The sequence below is a fragment of the Arachis duranensis genome, chromosome 7 (genome assembly GCF_000817695.3).
Source record: "Arachis duranensis cultivar V14167 chromosome 7, aradu.V14167.gnm2.J7QH, whole genome shotgun sequence".
Taxonomy (NCBI): domain Eukaryota; kingdom Viridiplantae; phylum Streptophyta; class Magnoliopsida; order Fabales; family Fabaceae; genus Arachis; species Arachis duranensis.
Genome location: NC_029778.3, coordinates 10,332,601 through 10,350,836, shown reverse-complemented (window position 1 = coordinate 10,350,836; position 18,236 = coordinate 10,332,601). Strand labels below are relative to the sequence as shown.

The 18,236-nt window shown below is 34.3% G+C and overlaps 1 long non-coding RNA gene across 7 annotated transcripts; it reads left to right on the top strand.

The window, feature by feature from the left end:
* On the top strand, nt 1–6,739 carry LOC107457694 (uncharacterized). 7 transcript variants are annotated; one of them, XR_008001225.1, is made up of 10 exons: nt 1–337; nt 1,132–1,199; nt 1,698–1,860; nt 2,894–3,238; nt 3,433–3,687; nt 3,798–3,912; nt 3,992–4,051; nt 5,154–5,276; nt 6,078–6,151; nt 6,533–6,739. It is a non-coding gene; the product is annotated as an uncharacterized LOC107457694 (long non-coding RNA). The 7 variants fall into 7 exon arrangements; XR_008001221.1 differs by having other exon boundaries at nt 2,741–3,238; XR_008001226.1 differs by having other exon boundaries at nt 2,722–3,238.
* The last annotated feature ends 11,497 nt before the right edge of the window (nt 6,740–18,236 follow it).

Here is an 18,236-nt window from a genome sequence, read left to right as displayed (position 1 = left end):
TCAGTCACCGCCACTCACCAACTCCCTTTCCCTTCCAAAACGCAATACATGCACAAGCAAATACACACACACAGCAGAAGAAAGAATAGAGAACGGAAGCCAGAGAAGAGAAGAGAGGAAGGACGCGCTGGCGCTAGTGGTCCTCGCAACCGCCGTCGCCGCCAAACCAACCGCGCGAGAGAGAGAAAGTTCGCTGAAGAGAGATGCGTCAGAAAGAGAGAGAGCTCGCACCTTGTCATTGCCGTCCATGGAGCCACGAGCCGCATCACTGTCGCCGAGGGAGGAAAGAGCACGAGCTGGAGGAGCCGTTGAAGAAGTTATCGGCTGTGAGGCAAAGGTAAGCTATTTTTTTTATTTCAAAATAAAAAATTAATGTGATTTTTTTTTCTAATCTTCTTCTGTTTTTATTTCAAAACATTTGTTTCCCTTCTTTTAGTTTGTTTTGTGTGTGTGGTTTTGGGTTTAGGTCAGATCAAAGCAGAGGCAAGTCATTAGAGAAGTACATCTATATCTTTTTCTTATTTCTTATGCTGATGGGATATAATGCACTGTTTTGGAATTCACCTAAAATTTTATTTTGATCTGTTTAAGCTGATTTGCTTCATTTTATCTTTTCGTTTTAATTTAATTGTTGTTTTTGTTGCTGAGACCGTTGCATATGGTTATGTTGTTTGCTTGCTTTATTGGTTGGATAAATTATAAACTGTAGATCTAGCATCATATGGTTATGTTACCTTAGCTTCCTAATAATTGTGGTTAACAGGTTATAGTTGTGTCCTACTTATTGATGGAGGAAAAGAACTTTTAAGATTTTCAATTAAAAGATAAAAGAACTTCTCAATTTATGGGAAAAATATGCTCTTTTTATTCTGCATTTTTTATCTGCATGGTCGTTTTTTGCGAGGAAGAGATTTTTTTAGGATTTATGAGTGAATTTTGCACATTGATGATTTGAATAAATTGTGTACTGTAATCTTGCAATCATTGGGGTTTTGACCACTTATTTTTTGTGTATTTTGTGTATCTCTATCTGTAATTTCATGATCACATGATTCTATTATCGTTATTAAAATGATTCTCCTCTTCATTATGTTTAACCCACTTTTTTTTTTTAAAAAATAAACTTTATAGATAATTTTCGTTGATAATGGGTTTCAATTCGGTGTATAGGAGCTTGCTTGCAAGATATATTCCCCCAGGTATTGCTCTTTACCTTTAAAATTTGAAAATATAATTGAATTATGGTAATCTATTGTTGGATTTTAAGTATAATAATTGCCACTCTGTGATCTGGTGTTATTTATTCTGTATTCTAGCTGCAAATTTTCAATTGTGGATTGAATTTACATTCAAATAATTAAATAATTAACTAATTAAAAAAAAGGAAATATTATTAAGTGATGGACATTCTATATGCATGTTAAACAGACAGTAACTGCATGTTTTTAGATAAATGAGTAGCTTTATATGTTGAGATTTTCACCTCAAAATCCTTACAAAAGACTACTAATTTCACCTGAACAATTTCTGATATTAGTTGGTTAATACTGTGATTGGTTCCCTTCCAAATTTTCAGAAACCATTTACATGAAAACAAGCTTGAAAGAGTTCTTTTAGCCTATGATTGCCAAATTCCTAAGTATTTTTGTGTGCATTAATCTGTGCATGCGACCAACATGTAAGTATGTCTCTTTCAGGATTCCAAAATGAACACTCTGGCCCATCATTTTAAAGAATTTTTGTTCATACCAGAACACTTAAGGCGGTGGCTATTGAAAATCCAAATGATGCTGATCAAGCTGCTGAAATTGTTCTCAGTGAATTGCACAGAGACTTAATATTGCCACTACCATGGAAGAGGTATTTCTGGTGGCTTCTCCTTAATATGCATGTATAATGAAATTGGAATGGCTTCGTTTTCCATGGGATATTGGTCTTTTTCTCTATGTATGTGCTTGGTCTGCAAATTGATAGTCTAATTGTACTCTTCACAGGTCATGAGAAAGAATTATGCTTTTAATTTATTGTTGAAGTATCATTATGCTTTTAATTTATAAAAGTATCGAAAATTATTCTAATTGTTTCTCTTCATTAGTGATTCTAAGATTTTTAATGCAAAGTGATAAAAAAATGAATAAATGAAGTATTAATTAGTGTCCAAACTCCAAATTATCAAATTTATTGATATTTTATAAATTTATTCTCTGATTAAATATTGATATTTTTTTTAAGTTTTTAGAAAGGATTAGGAGGCATATATGAAAGGGACGTGGCGTTCGCTACTGCCATTGAAGATTTTGGAAGTAACCATAATGATTTTCATTTTGCTGCTTTAGGAGATAAACTTCATATTCTTTCTTTCTCAACTACAACTAAAGATCTTTCTTTCAATACTAAATTAAATTGTGAACCTTTGATATAATCAGTACTAGAGAAGTTCAGTTGGAAATATTCTATTCTTTTCTATCTCTAAATCGAAATGATTTAATTATCAGCCTCAATTTTAAATCATTCCATGCTGTGGACATATGGAGTTTATATATGAATTGTGTGAGAAATGCTGCTATAGTTACATCATTTTGTTTAGGATGCCATCTAATTAATAATGTTTCCTTTTTTGGTGTTCATTATTTTTGTTTTTTATTTGTTTGTTTTAAAAATACAGTTGATGCTTAAAATTATTATAATGACACAAATATGCATGTGTATAGTCAAAAACAGTATGTTTTATTTATTGCAGTTGGAAATTCAAGAATAAATCAAAGACTCGACAAAAATTCAAGACTGAAATAGAGTATTTGCTCTTAAAGTTAGGCACCTGGCAGTTCTCAAATAAACAAGTAATTGGACGGGATTTTGATTCAAATTCAAATTGGAAATGGTTTTATTCCAGGACTTGCAGCTGCATTTTTATTGTTAACAAGAAGAGAAGATATGAGAGAGCGCCCTGCAAGTTTTGAAAGGGGGAGTTAGTTGGCACCATATGAGGGAAAGACTTCCTCTTTCGATGTCGCAGAGAAGAGAAGAAGAAAACAACAATGGTGAAGAAACAAAGAACGATGGAAGAAGGAGAAGAGGGTGGCGACGACAGGGACGGTCACAGAGAAGGATGCCAGATCGATAGAGAAAAGAAGAGAAATGAGGCGACGGTGGTGATGGATGCCACCGCCGCTGTTGGATCCGTAGAACTGTGTCCATTTACCTATCAATCGGCATTCTGCAGAGTTATCCATTTGAGGTTAGTTGTGTTACGTTTAAATGCATATTTTAAAAATCAATTTGTGGTTCAAAATACCTATACATATCACCAGTGAAAAAGTAGGAGGAATTCACTGGTGATGGAAGCAGTAACTGACAGAGAAGATAGAGAATGTGTATTGTCGACCTGTAGAAAGTCCTAGCCCTAACCTTGCACACTTTGCCCTTCTTCAGAGATGGTGTCAAGCTTTGGAGGGAATAAATTGAAAAAGCTAAATCAGCTCTGGCTAAGGATGAGGCTGAGCTTTCAAAATTGAAAAAAGGAGAAAGCACACTTAAAGATATTGTGCAACAGCGAAGCGGTACCTTTTTCTTTCATGCTGCTCATGACTGACTCTGAACTTGAATGTAATGAAAAACAGCTGCCAGATGCACCAGACAGGACACCGGCTGCCAATATTAAAGGTGGCTGAAGCATTGCATTTTTAGGTACTGCTTTTCTTTGTTATTTATTGTTCTTTCTGCTTTAAAATGATCCCATTATACATTAAGCTTCTCAATAACTAAGCAGAATATTATTTTGATGGGCACCAACACAGGCACTGTCTAAGTCTCTAAGACATTAACTGTAGACGAACTGCTTTATTTAAAGGAGGAGTTACACTTTTGGAGCCAAACAAAAATGGAACCATTAGCCTAGAAAACATCAAAGCGGTTAGTTTTGTTTCAAATTCTTTTTATATACTTGGTTAAGATGATTGTGTTTGCCATCTCACAAATCTGACATGGTCAGGCCTCGATGAAAAACGCAACAAATGCTATGGAGTCGCACACTATTGACTTTTTTGGATCAGTAAGTTCTATGATCTAACTGTACCAATACTTCCATACGATATATAAATAGCATTTGCACCAATAGTGCTCGCTGATTAAAATGAATTTGGGTTAGAGCTTAATGCATTGCAATATAGAAGGATGGATTTTGATGAGTTTCGTGCAGCTACACTCAGTGTTCATCAACTTGAAGCACTTGATCAACTTGAAGCACTTGATAGTCACCCCAAATATATTGCAATGCATTAAGCTGCAATATGTTGTACCTTTAACAAGTCTTTCTTCTAATTATTGTTGGATAATGCAATTTGAAGACAATTGTAAAATCTTTTTAATTAGTAATTTAGGACACGTTTTGTTTTTGTAGCTATAATAATTAGAAGAAAGACTTGTAAAAATAGTTGATGGTGTGAAAGGTACAACTTATGTGATGCTTCTCACATCATGAGTTAGTCTGCCACCAGTTTTTTAAATTGTGCTCCCTTTGTCATTAAGCTTCTCACAGCATCACAATTTTGTAAGAGATACTGAAAAATATTATGTGATGTTTCTACTGTTTTATTTTAGTGTGATCAAGTATTTATCATATTCTATTTTAGCGTGAATAATTTTTTGCTCATAAATTAAAATTCTGAAAGATAAAATAGATTTATGAAAGAGAATTTTTTTTGCACTAACCCATATAGAACATGTGTTTTCCTTTAAACAAAAATGCCTTCTACTGAATATTTGCCACCATAATGTTCTTTGCTGTTGGGTTAGTGAAAGAGAATTTTTTTGCACTAACCCATATAGAACATGTGTTTTCCTTTAAACAAAAATGCCTTCTACTGAATATTTGCCACCATAATTTTCTTTGCTGTTGGGTTAGTTAGTGTATGTTGTAGCCTTTTTTCATGGGATCAGAATTTGTATCTTCTATTTGATACTAATTATATTTAGATGGAAGATCAATTTGTAGTTTACTACTTGAAATGGCATAAGAAACTTATAAATTGGCTGTTTGGTCACTGATTTTATGTTTCTTGGAAGATCAATTTGTAGTTTAGTTTACTATTTTATATTTGCATTTTGGTGTTTGATACTAACAGAGATATTTATATTACGAATTTTATTTGCAGATTCCATGATGCAAATTCCATGTCACTTGAGTTTAGTGTTCTTAAGGATCTCATTGAGATTTTAGAGAGCAAAAGTAGCCTCATTGAAGAGGCAGGGAGCTTGCAATGTCTCCAATCAAATTGGTAGGTATCGATACTGCTTGCTATATTAGCCAGTAGTATCTAAGACTTTTTTTCATTTGAGATCTAGCATCATATAGTTATGTTACCTTAGCCTCCTAATAATTGTGGTTAACGGGTTATAGTTGTGTCCTACTTATTGATGGAGGGAAAGAACTTTTAAGATTTTCAATTAAAAGATAAAAGAACTTTTAGGATGCCATCTAATTAATATGTTCAGTCTGATGGTATACCAACAAGTACAACTAGATTTTGTTCCTTTACTAAAAAAAGTATTAATTGCAATATATAAAATACATAGAATTCTCTGTAACTCCATAGCATCAATAAAAAAATACTGAATGAGAAATTTCAACAATCCATGTCCCACTATCAAAACACTGAATGAGCATTCTTAACAATTTATGTCCCATTTATCAATTTAACCTTTTTTTCTTTAAAATATATAATTGTGCTAGAAGAATTGATATATGAAAAGAACAAGACTCTTCCCTAATAATGTAATTTCAGAATTAAAGCTTTTAAGTTATAACAAAATTAAAAATAAAAAAAAAAAAGAAATGAAAGAATTTTGTTTTACTAATTGATTGAATCTAAGAATATTTTTCTATTTAGCATCTCTGTGTTTCATTTTTGTTGAAAGAAGAAGAATTTATTATTCTCAAGTCACATCATTTTTTTTATCTTCACTCGTCAATAAAAATTCTTTTATTAGTACTTAATTACTATTTTATGATTTTAACATACACTTGAAATAATGTGAATTAAAATTAACTTTAATGTTTTTATTCATTTGTTTGCTAGCTACGTTTTGATGTAACTGTTTGGTAAAAAAAAAGCTTATATTTTGGAGGATGTCCATTTTTGCTTCAAAAGAGGTTAGTATTACATTTATTTTTTACTTTTATAGTATTAATTTAATTAACTAAATTAATTGAAAAGTTAGTTTTTTTTATGCTATTATTTTTCTTTCCATCCTCCATGATATACACCAAATATTAAAAGGCACAACATATTATATGGTGGCTTTAATTAGTAAATGGCATAGAAAATAATAGTATTTTTTAGAAATCAAGATATAAAAATGAAAGAGATCCTTAAGAAGGTTCATCATTACAAAAGAACTTGGAAGAGATTCAGATTTGAAAAAGAATGGGCATCAAGTATGTATGCTAGCAGGGGGTCGGTGGGTCGGTCTGTACTCTGTAGTGATTAGAAGATGATTTTGAGGCTGTAAATCTGTGATTGTTTGTTTGCAGGGTCTTAATGCGGCGCTCGAGTGATTATCTGTTTATGGATAGTTTTTCTAGAACAATTGATGTAACTGTCTTTTTTGTTCTTGGTTTAGGTTATTTTTTTGTACGAATTTGTCGTTGGATGTATTTTGTGGAACTGATCTTATTAACTTCCTTTTAGTTTTGGTAAATTGAACTTATAAAAAAAAGCATGGAAATAATTTAAAAACATATATTTGTGTTAAGATATGTAATAAGAAACGGTGTCCTTAGATACGAGCATTTGTATTCCTATCCATTTGTTATTTTTTATACTTTACTTCTCATCTAAGTTACCGAATAGATAATAATTTGAACTATGATTATTTGGCATCTTGGCTAAAAGTAGCTAATCAAAATAATAAATCTACATTTGATGCTAATTGCTAGTAAAAGTACATCAGTAAGCATTTTGTGTAATTGACATCTATGTTAATTATATTTAATTAAAGAGTTTTTTTATCTAAAAAGAAATATATGTAAATTTGTAGAGTTGTATTATATTGTGTAAGTTATCAAAAAATAGTTTTATCATAATGATTTTGTTTTTCAAGAAGATGTTTTTTATTTCAACTTTTAAGTACAAATTGAATAGAAATTTAATTATTTAAAAATGATTTTTTCCTTTTGAGTCGGTATATATATTTATTTAATATTTCATTCTCTAATTGCTTTACAGAGAGGTCAATGACCTTATGCAATAATTCATATATAAAAGTATTTTAAGATAGACTATATGTTGGCATAAATGTGATTTTATAAAATTAATTGATTTTAAGAATATTTAGTGTTAAAATTTTGTGTGTAAGTAATAACATTGAAATCATATTTAATTTATGTATAAGAATATGCCTAAATAATAAAGATTATTCACATTGGATCAAAGTTACGATAGTTAAGTAACATATTAATGCATATAATAATGTCTAATTCATCTAAAAAATAAAAAAATCAACGAAACGGATTTTAATAGACATTTTTTAAAAATATTTTTTAATCTAAACAACTTTAATCAAATAATTTTTTAATATAAATATTTTATTTAAGATGGTACAAATTATAAAAGTTTGTCTGATATAGTATAAATTGGTTTTAAAAGATAGAATTTTAAGATTTTATTTTAAAAGAAATAAATGAGAAATAAATACTCTTTTAGATTGATAAAATAAATAATTAAGTATCATTTAACTCACAAAATACTTAAGAAATCATTGTAACTCATGAATACGAAAAAATTTGTAACAATATTTTGAATCGAGAAAACCCTTATGTGGTTCCCCGAGGTCAAAATGCTGATGACCTTTTAGCCAGGTTATGTGGTGGTGAACGTTATCAAGTCATTAGAATTGTGGTAGAAGTTCTAAATCGAGTGGGGTTGAATGTTGGTTTTATGAATCAACCACATTTTGTGTCTGCTTTCCCGCAAGTTGTTCAAATGGCTGAAGTGCCAAAAGGGGTAAAGAATCCCAAGATAGCTACTAAATTTGCTGGTGAAGTTGGAGAATCAACTACTGAACATGTTGCTCATTATTTGGTTGAGATTGAGAATTTAGCTAATGATAAAAATTTGAAAAAGAAGTGTTTTCCTTCTTCGTTGACGAAGAATGCATTTACTTGGTTTTCAAATCTTAGACCAAATTTGATCACAACATGAAATCAGTTAGAAACTGCTTTTCATGCTCAGTTTTATCGAGGGGAGATGAACGTAGCAGTTACTGATCTAGTCGCGTTGAAACGTGAAGATGGTGAAACCATTAATAATTATTTAATATGTTTCAACAATGCTATAAGTAGATGTTATGTGTCATTATCCGAAAGTGAGATAATGAAAATAGCAACCATGGGTTTAGGATTCTATATGTGCAGGAAACTGCTTAATGTGCATATTCCTGATTTGGCCCATTTGGCAGAAAATGTTTGACAGACCGAACTCAAGAAAAAAGAGAAAGAAAAGTATAGACATGAGTAGAGGTCAAAGAGTAAACCTTTTACTCGAAAAAAAAAGGTTGCTTATGTAACCATGGAGTCCTCAGAGGAGAAATTTGATTTCGAAATAGAAGTCGATTTGGCTGAACTTAAGAAAGGTCCTCCGTATGTTTGTTTTTTACTGAAGAAACTGTCTAATAATGAAAAGTCGAATGATTCAAAACTAAAAAAGTGGAAAGAAATATAGTTTTGATATTTCGGAGTCTCATCAGATTTTCGATGTGTTGCTTAAAGATAAATAATTGATTTTTTCCGAGGGTAGAACATTACTTTCTGTGAAAGATTTAAAAGAAAAGTCTTACTGTAAATTTCATCAAGCAACAAGTCATTCGACTAATAGTAGTGTCCGTTTCAGGGACTTGATTTAAGAAGCAAAAATGGAAGGACGGTTGAAATTCGATGATGACAAGAAAGAGAAGAAGGTTGATGTGGATCCCTTCGAGATCGATGCTAGTTATGTCAAACCTTGTTTAGGGGGTGAATATAGTTGGCATGTCCTATGACTTTGATGTGGCTCTTGATGATTTTGAGTCACAGGTGAGATCTGTATACCCTAGAACGGGAGATGGCTTGCTAGATTTCCTGGTTCAGCAAAAGATCAAAGACCGAAACTTATCTCTGTGTCCTCGGTGCAATGATGTTTTTGATGCTGAAGCAGCAGCAATCTTTGAAAAGGAATGGATGAAGAAAGAATTGGCTCATAGGGAAGAGCAAGTGCCCCAGAGGCAGCCAATTCGATGTGTGAAGGGTTCTAGTTCAAAGATCCCTCAGCATTATGTGACTACACCTTTAAGCCGATCCCAGGCTGTAGGTGTTCAGTGGATTAGGAATTGTCAGGAATTCCAGAGGCGTTACCATCTATATCGACGTAATCCTCAATGGGGGCATCGGGCACCTTCTCGAAATCAATATGCCTATTATCGAGGACGGGCCAGGGGTTATCCAAGGGAATAGGTGGAAGGAGAAGTTTCAATCAGAATAAGAAACTTCAACTAGAGGCAGGAAAAGAGGTAAGCAAGGGAAAACGCCTTCTGTGCATTCTCGAATTGTCTTTTCTTTTGATGGAGAGACTTATCCCAAGGAAATTCCATCACCTGCTAAGATGGAAAAAGGCAAAGCAGTGGCTCAGTCCTCAGGAGTCGATAAAAACAAAGATGTCGATGTTGATGAAGAGTATTTTGATGAAGGGGATGATGACATGATAGGGACGATCTCGATTATTCCAACTGAATACCTTGGGGAATGTGAGAGTAATCCAGATGAGGATTATGATCAAGAAGATGAGGAGGCTTTCTCCTTTATTCGAGTTGAAGATGAACCGGGGTATTTTCCTCGGCCTACTGAAAAACAAATGTCCCATTTACGCCCACTTTATATTACCGCTATTTTGAATGGATTCAAAATAAACAAAGTGTTGATTGACGGTGGGGCAGCAATTAGTCTTCTGCCTGAGAGGATGTTAGGAAAAGTGGGGAAACATTTTGAGGAACTGGTCCCTACAAATATTGCTGTAACTGATTTTAGTGGGGCTTCTACGCCAGCAAAAGGGTTGGTAACTTTGACTGTGAATGTTGGGTCGTATGAAAGACATTCTGTATTTGTGGTAGTTCCATCAAAGGCTAGTTATAATGTTTTGTTGGGATGAGATTGGACTCATGGTGTAGGGGTTGTACCTTCTACCGTGCATCAAAGTGTGCTTTTATGGACTAAAGACGGAAAGCCTGAGGTCGTCAAAGTAGATTTGAATTTATATGTCGAACAACTGCATGTCGATTTCAGGATGTATAGCCGTAAGTTAAAGCCCTTAAATGTTGATCGATCACTGAACCCTTATAATTGTGAAGGGTGTTTCTTGTCCTTGGAAGGCTTTTCAGTGAAGCTTCTTTACCCTGAATTGGACTTCGAGCCGACTGGTTGGGACTGTCTTTCTTGAAGACCTTGAAGTCTGCTCTATGGACCAGGTTGAGAAAATTTCCGACTACCTGGTAACATTACATAATTATTTGAATAATTTTCAGTATTTAGAAAATAAAGATAGTTCTTCTGATAAAGTTGAATCAGATAGGGTTAGTAATATTATTAATTGTAATGTGTTCAATTCGACGTCCTCAATCGAGTTTAGTTATGATTTCCCTATTTCTTGTAATGAAATTAATGATGTGAGTCGGACTGCCAATTTAATAGTAGAGACTCATTGTGTAGAAAATAAAAGTAGTGATAAATTAAGCAAAGATCAAGTTTCTTCTATTTCTGATAATTCTATTGATTTCAGTTTTGATTGCATCTATGATTTAGAACCATTGGGATTCGAAAAATACTCAATCAAAGAGGATGATTGTTATAAAGGGTTTGAATCTCAAGATCCCTTAGAAGAAATTAATCTAGGGACTCTTGATGATGTTCGAATTACATATATTTGTAAAGATCTTGTTGATCCTTTTCGAACTGAACTCTTTAATCTTTTACATGAGTTTAAAGATTGTTTTGCGTGGGGTTATCATGAGATGCATGGTCTCGATCGTTCACTAGTGGAACATCGATTAGCATTGAAGCCCAATGCTTGACCTGTAAAACAGACTCCAAGACGTTTTGCTCCTGAAATTAATGTAAAAATTAAAGAAGAGATAGAATGCTTGATCAAAGCAAAATTTATTCGAACTGCACGTTATGTCGAGTGGGTGTCGAATATTGTCCCTGTTATGAAGAAGAATGGGAAGTTAAGAGTATGCATCGATTTTTGAGATTTGAATAATGCTACTCCAAAAGATGAATATTTTATGCCTATTGCAGATATGTTAATCGATTCTGCAGCGAAAAATGAAATTCTTTGTTTCATGGATGGTTATTTTGGATATAACCAGATTTTTATTGTAGAAGATGACATGGCTAAAACTGCCTTCCGTTGTCCTGGGGCATTAGGTACATATGAATGGGTAGTTATGCCTTTTGGTTTAAAGAACGCTGGAGCAACATATCAACAGGAAATGAATGCCATTTTTCATGAATTTATTGGGAAATTTATGGAAGTATATATCGATGACTTGATGGTCAAATCGATTTCCGTGAGTCAACATATTGATCATTTAAAGAGAGCATTCCTTACTATGAGAAATAAAGGATTAAAAATGAATCCTTTGAAATGTGCTTTTGGTGTATCGGCTGTAAATTTTTTGGGTTTTGTTGTTCATAAAAAAGGAATTGCCATCGATAAGAACAAAGCAGATGCAATAATATTGGCGTTATCTGCACCTAAATCGAAGAAAGAAGTACAATCTTTTTTGGGTAAGGTAAGACAACGGAACATCAGTTGGCGTTTGATTCGATTAAGACTTATTTATCCAAAGCACCGATTATGGCGAATGTTCGTCCATCTGAACCCTTAAAATTAGATATTGCAGCATCTGAAAATACTATAGGATGTATGTTAGCACAAGATGATGAAAATGGGCATGAACAGGCAGTTTATTACCTTAGTCGAGTTTTAACCGATATCGAAACGAGGTATTCCCCGATTGAGAAATTGTGTTTGTCTCTATATCATACTTGTATGAAATTAAAGTGTTATATGGTGGCTAAATCGGTGAAAGTTATAGCACAAACTGATCTTATTAAATATATGTTGAGTTTCCCTATGTTAAGGTGATGTTTGGGGAGATGGATGCTGGTATTGACAGAATTCGATTCACAATATGTTCCAGCTAAGGCTGTCAAAGGACAGGTCATTGCAGATTTTCTTGTGGATAATTCGAAAGATCTACATGACCAGGGGGCAAATATAATTGATGTGAAAATCAACTATTGGAAATTGTATTTTGATGGTTCAAAGCATAAATATGGTATAGGGGTCTGAATCCTTGTTATTTCGCCAGAAGGTATTCCATTAGATTTTTGTTTGAATTAAAGTATCCTTGTTCTAATAATGTGGCCAAATATGAGGCTCTGATTTTGTGTCTTGAAATTTTAATCGCCAAAGGAGCTTTAGAGGTTAAAATTTTAGGGGATTCATAGTTAGTTTTAAATCAGTTATCAAAGGAGTTTAAGTGTAATAATGAGACGTTACAAAAATATTTGGTAACTGCTTGGGAACTATTAACATCTTTTCGAAAAGTTTCTTTAGTGCATATCCCTAGAATTCATAATGAAATTGCTAATGAGTTAGCCCAAATTATTTCGAGGTATCGGATTGGTCCAGAAACTATTACGAAATTATCTAGTATCTATCAAATTTTAGTGCCAGCAAATGAAAGAGAAGTCTTGTGTGTGGATGAATGGGAGGATTCTGATAGGAGAAAGCCTATTGCTCATTATTTAAGAGATCCCAATATTGTAGTTGAGAGAAAGATAAAATTACGAGCAATAAATTTTGTCTTAATGGCTGATGAATTGTATAAAAAAGGGATTGATGGGAGTTTGTTAAGATGTTTAGGTCGAGATGATCAGAACATTACCTTGGGTGAGGTCCATAATGGAATATGTGGTGCCCACCAGGCAGGGAAAAAGATGAAATGGGTGTTATATCGCAATCATGTGTATTGGCCATCTATGATAAAAGATTGTATTGATTATGCGTAGGCATGTCAAGAATGTCAGAAACATGGTTCGATACAACAAATTCTAGCGGCTGAATTGCATTCGATAATAAAGCCATGGCCATTTAGAGGTTGGGCTTTAGATTTGATTGGGTTGATTCACCCTCCTTCATCAAAACAACATAAGTTTATCTTAGTAGCGATTGATTATTTCATAAAATGGGTTGAAGCAGTTCCCCTAATAGAGGCTGGTCAAAGTGAAATAATAGACTTTGTTGAGGAACATATTATCCATCAATTTGGAATTCCTCAGACATTAAGTACTGATCAAGGAACTATGTTTACTGGTCAGCGAATTAAAAATTTTGCGGCTTCGAGGAGTATTAATATGGTTACTTCAACTCCTTATTATGCGCAGGCTAATGGGCAAGTATAAGCAGCAAATAAGATCCTAATAAGTTTGATTAAAAAGCATATCGGAAATAAGCCTCGAACATGGCATGAAATTTTAAGCCAAGTATTATGGGCTTATCGAAAATTGCCACCAGGTTCGACGGAAACTTCACCTTATAAATTGGTGTATGGCCATGATGCAGTGTTACCATTGGAAATTAATTTGAATACTTTAAGAATATAAAGACAAAATTATTTGCTAGTTGATGATTATTGGAATACAATGTTTGATGATTTAAATGAATTAGACTCAGAACGAATCCTGACACTCGATAATGTGATTTGAAAAAAAAGAAAGTATTGCTCGAAGTTATAATCGTCGAATTAAAGGGAAATCTTTTAGGATAGGCGAGTTAGTGTTAAAAGTTATTTTACCGATGGAAAATAAATCGAGATTTCTGGGTAAATGGTCCCATGTGTGGGAAGAGCCTTTTCAAGTAATTGGAACATATTCTGGAGATGCCTATCAAATTAAAGATATCAAGTCAGGAAAGGTGATTAACTCGATTAATGGGAAATACTTGAAATATTTCTATTGTTGGCAAAAATAGAAGTTCAACATGCAAAAGTTCAGAAAAGATGAAAATCATTACAGAAGTAAAATTTGAAATAAAAAGAAGTTCAAGGTGCTACTAGTTTTGCTAGATCAGCGCGCAACTTTGCCCTTTTCTTCTACAAAATTGAAAGTGCCTCTATTTGTTTGAATTTGTTGAATTCGACCTTCTCAAGTTGTGTTTCATATTCTTTCTGCTTGGTATCAAATGAAATTAACTTTTGAATGAGGTGCTATTGTTCTTGTTGAGCATCTGCTAGAGGTTTGGCTATAGTTGCTCGACTCTGGCGCACTATTGCAAGCTTTTCATTGATTCGAGCCAATTTCGCTTCAGGTTTTTCTTCTTCTTTGTCATGAAAAGCTTGAACAGAAATGGCATGGGAGATTCTCTTATCAAATTCCTCGCGGGAAGCTTGGATTGGTTGAGCGGCTGTAAAACAACTTTCAATATTGGATTTGATTTTAGTTTCCTCAGTCTCAATTTCTTGAAGTTGGAATTGAGAAGCTACCCTCTCATTGAGAAGTTCTTTGAACTCTTGAATTGAGGCAGAATTTGGTGTGTTAGCCAAAAGTTCAAAGGAATAATTCAAAAGATCAGCTAGGAGTTGGTTAAGAATTGGGTCATTAACCCAGGTGGTAGGTGGATGGTCTAAGAGCTTTATGAGCGAACGAAGCTGCTCTCGAGTATTAGTGTTTAATTCGAACGAAGGCCTTGATGTAGCAGGTTTTGAGAGCGTTGGCACTGGCACAGGTACTGCATTTTCTTGGATAACTTTGTTTAAAATAGAGATCAAATTGGCCAAGGTAGCACTTGTAGGAGTGGTGGAAGCATTCGATGTTTCAGGTCTTGGACCAGGAGTAGTCTGAAAATCAACTTGGTAAGGAGGACTTGGTAGTTTTGGAGGGGTTTCCAAGACTCTAGATCGAGATGAATATGAATTGGTTGTCTCAACATTTTGAGAAGGAGAGTCAGAATCTAGAGCCACTTGGTTCACCACAGAAAGTGTAGCCTGGTTGTTGGGCGAAGATTATTCAAGTATGAGAGTTTGAGTTGGAGAATATTGTGGAGGGTCTTTTGTCAAATCAACCACCGATGTTACATGAGAAGGTGGAAAAATAGCGTCAAGTGGTTGAGTAGATCTTGTAGCCTAAATAGAATCATGGGATGAAGAATGCCCTTGATCATGATGCTGTTCTAGAATTGGCTGATCAGGTACCACAGAAAACGTAATCGAATGAGCAGCAGTGAAAGGCTGGTATAAAAGGTACATGATTATGAGTTATAATTCATTTCAATTTAAATAAGACACATAAAAATGTTAGGTGTTACCATAATAAGTCTTTGTTGCCGAATTGGTTGAGGACCAAGGTCCGAATCGGCTGTGTCTTTTGATTGGGAGGAGGCAGCAAGAGTATTCTTATTAGTTGGTTCACTTTCATCAGAGCTTTCACTTGATGATAGCAGCACTAACTGGTAAGAAGCATAGAATTGAGTATGGTTAAAAAAATATATACAATTTATAGAACATTTCAAGTTAAAAGGAAAAGTTGTGAGTAATAGTAAGTTACCTTTCGAGAAGTTCTGGTAGGAGTCCTTCTGTTTTTATGTGGTGGTGGCCGAGCAGTGTCAGCTTTTCTCTTGTGAGTTCTTTTTGGTGAATTCTCGGCAATAGGGATTGTTCGAACAACAGTTTGTTGAATTTCTTCTAAGGTATGAGTGTACCTTGAATAGTAAGCAGCCCACCATTCGAAACAGAATTTGGTGATGTAGGAACTGCGTTCGTAAATCAAGAAATTGAAACGATCCCTGCGTTGTTGATTTTTTAGGAGACAAGTATTGAAATCTTTTTGAGTTATTAAAATAATGTGGCAGAATGGATCATCATTTCGAGGCTGTGGTGTTGGAATGGCTTGAGAAAATTCCAGCTGTCTGGCTGTTAAATGAGGTGCGTATATGGTTATTTTGAACCTTTCCTTTTTGTGTAAAGGCAGCCTTATCGGAATTACTTGAACAGCCAGCAGGTTTTTCCAACTTCGGTTTACAAGCTCACTATCTTCATTGGTATTGGGAAAGAGCAAATGATCAATTCAGGCAGGACCGCGATTGCGACGCAAAAAAAGGAGTGAAATTGAGTTTATCATTTTCAAAATCCTTGCAGGAATGAAAAAGAGAGAAAACAACCCATAATCTGTCTTCATCTGATTGGGTGTTCAAAAAATTGGGTTTGTAATTAGACAATCGAAAACCTTCAATGTGTTGCTTGTCAGTATTGCCACCTATAGGTTTTGTCATAAAATTTTCAAAAATGGCATTGAGCCATAATTGAAGGAGCCACAGAGGGCCTCCTGCATTGATTATTTTATTGTCTCGGAGGTCACAAACAAATTGACTAAGTTCTTAAAAAATGTGCCTAAGAAGGAGTTTGGCCAAATTTAGAACTTTTCCTTCATGAAGAAGAGTGACTAAGGGAAGGAAAAGCTTTGACATTTGTACGCTTCGAGAACAGAACAGAATTGCGTTTAACCAATAAAACAAGAAGGCTACGTGTTTCTCATCTGTGATTCTCGTACCTTCTGCACCCATGTTATGGGCAATGAAGTTGCTGTAGGAGTTGGTTAAGACAACATTATATTGGCGCTTGGGTTGCATGTCAGGGGTACAATCTGGAGAATTGATTGGGAGTCCTGTAATAGCAGCTACATCGAGAAGAGACATTCCGATCATTCCACAAGGAAGGTGAAAGTTGTTAGTTGTTCTATTCCAAAAATAGGTCACAACCCCAATCATCCAAGGGTATGTTGTAAGTGAGAAATGAGAGAGCCTTAGTAGTTCATGTATTCCTAAAGCTCCCCAGTCAGCACTTTTTGTAGGTTCAAGGCGTTGATACCAAGTTGTAAAATCGAATTCTCGAGGATTGATTTTTGAATTATTCCTGAAGGATTTTTGATTAATGAAATGAGAGATGTTAAAAGCTTGATTTATCAGCAAATCTTCCCCTTCAGCACTTGGAAAGAAAGAAGATTTTTTGTTCTCTCTCTCAAGAGATTCAATCGGTCCGAGGAAGCAGTGTGTATCTACATCGATTGTGAAGGGGATTAAGATTCTGGTATCGTTAGCTTGCAAATGGGGATCATCAATGACTTTATCATTGACTTGATTGAGAATGCGAAGGGTTGATGGAGATGGTGGCGCTATTTCAGGACCTTTGCCCTTGTCTTGGGTGGCAGCATGAGAGGAGGAACTAGTCATTGTTGAATAGAGAAAAGGAGATTAAAGGTTGGAGATTTTGTGAAGGAGTTCTTGGTGTGAGGAGGATTTAGAGAATAATGAGATTCGAAAGATTTGAAAAAAGGTGAGAGTGATGAATTTAAAGTATTTCTGTAGTCGTTATTGTGGAAGGAATGCGAATAGGGGTAACTTCGTGAGGAAGATGAAGTGGTAGAGAGAGAAAGCATAAATTTCGGGAAACGTGTCGAGTGGATTAGTATTAATGGGGAGTTTAAATAATAATTATTACTGATTTAAAAATTGGTGTTTTTAATTTCGAATTAAGTGTTTTATCTTCTGATAATGTTATCGAAGGCAAACACATTAATTCAAGGGGGCAATTTATTGATCGAAAAATATTTTCGATGAAAGTGAATCGATTTGGAGTAAGTCAGAAGTCGTTTTTCGAAGAAAATGTACGCGTAAGTATGAGATTGGAAGTGACTGGTGCAGGTTAGATTTCGATTGACTTATCAGATGGATAAGGCTAATCGAATAAAATATTTGATTTGAATGATTGAGTAAGGCAATTGATGGGTTTGTCGAATAGTCAAGGAAGTGGAACAGTTAGTTGCTTCTATCACACGAGGGAATCATGGGGAATGGCTACAATCACGCGGCAGGAACGGTTACCAAGAGGAATTGCATTCAAAGTTGTAAACCTTGTAATTAATTGTAATTAATTGTCAGTTATGTAAGACAAATTATAAATACTAGAAAGCATTAGGGAATAGGGGTTGGAACTTTTACTAAAAAAAAACACTCAAGCACACTCACATTCCAACGAATTCCTGAGTCTGCAATCGAGTAACTTTTCTGTAGGGTTCCTTCCATCTTTTCATTCTTTCAATTTATTTTTCTGTAAATTTAACATTTCAAAAAAATTTACTTTCCAAGTGT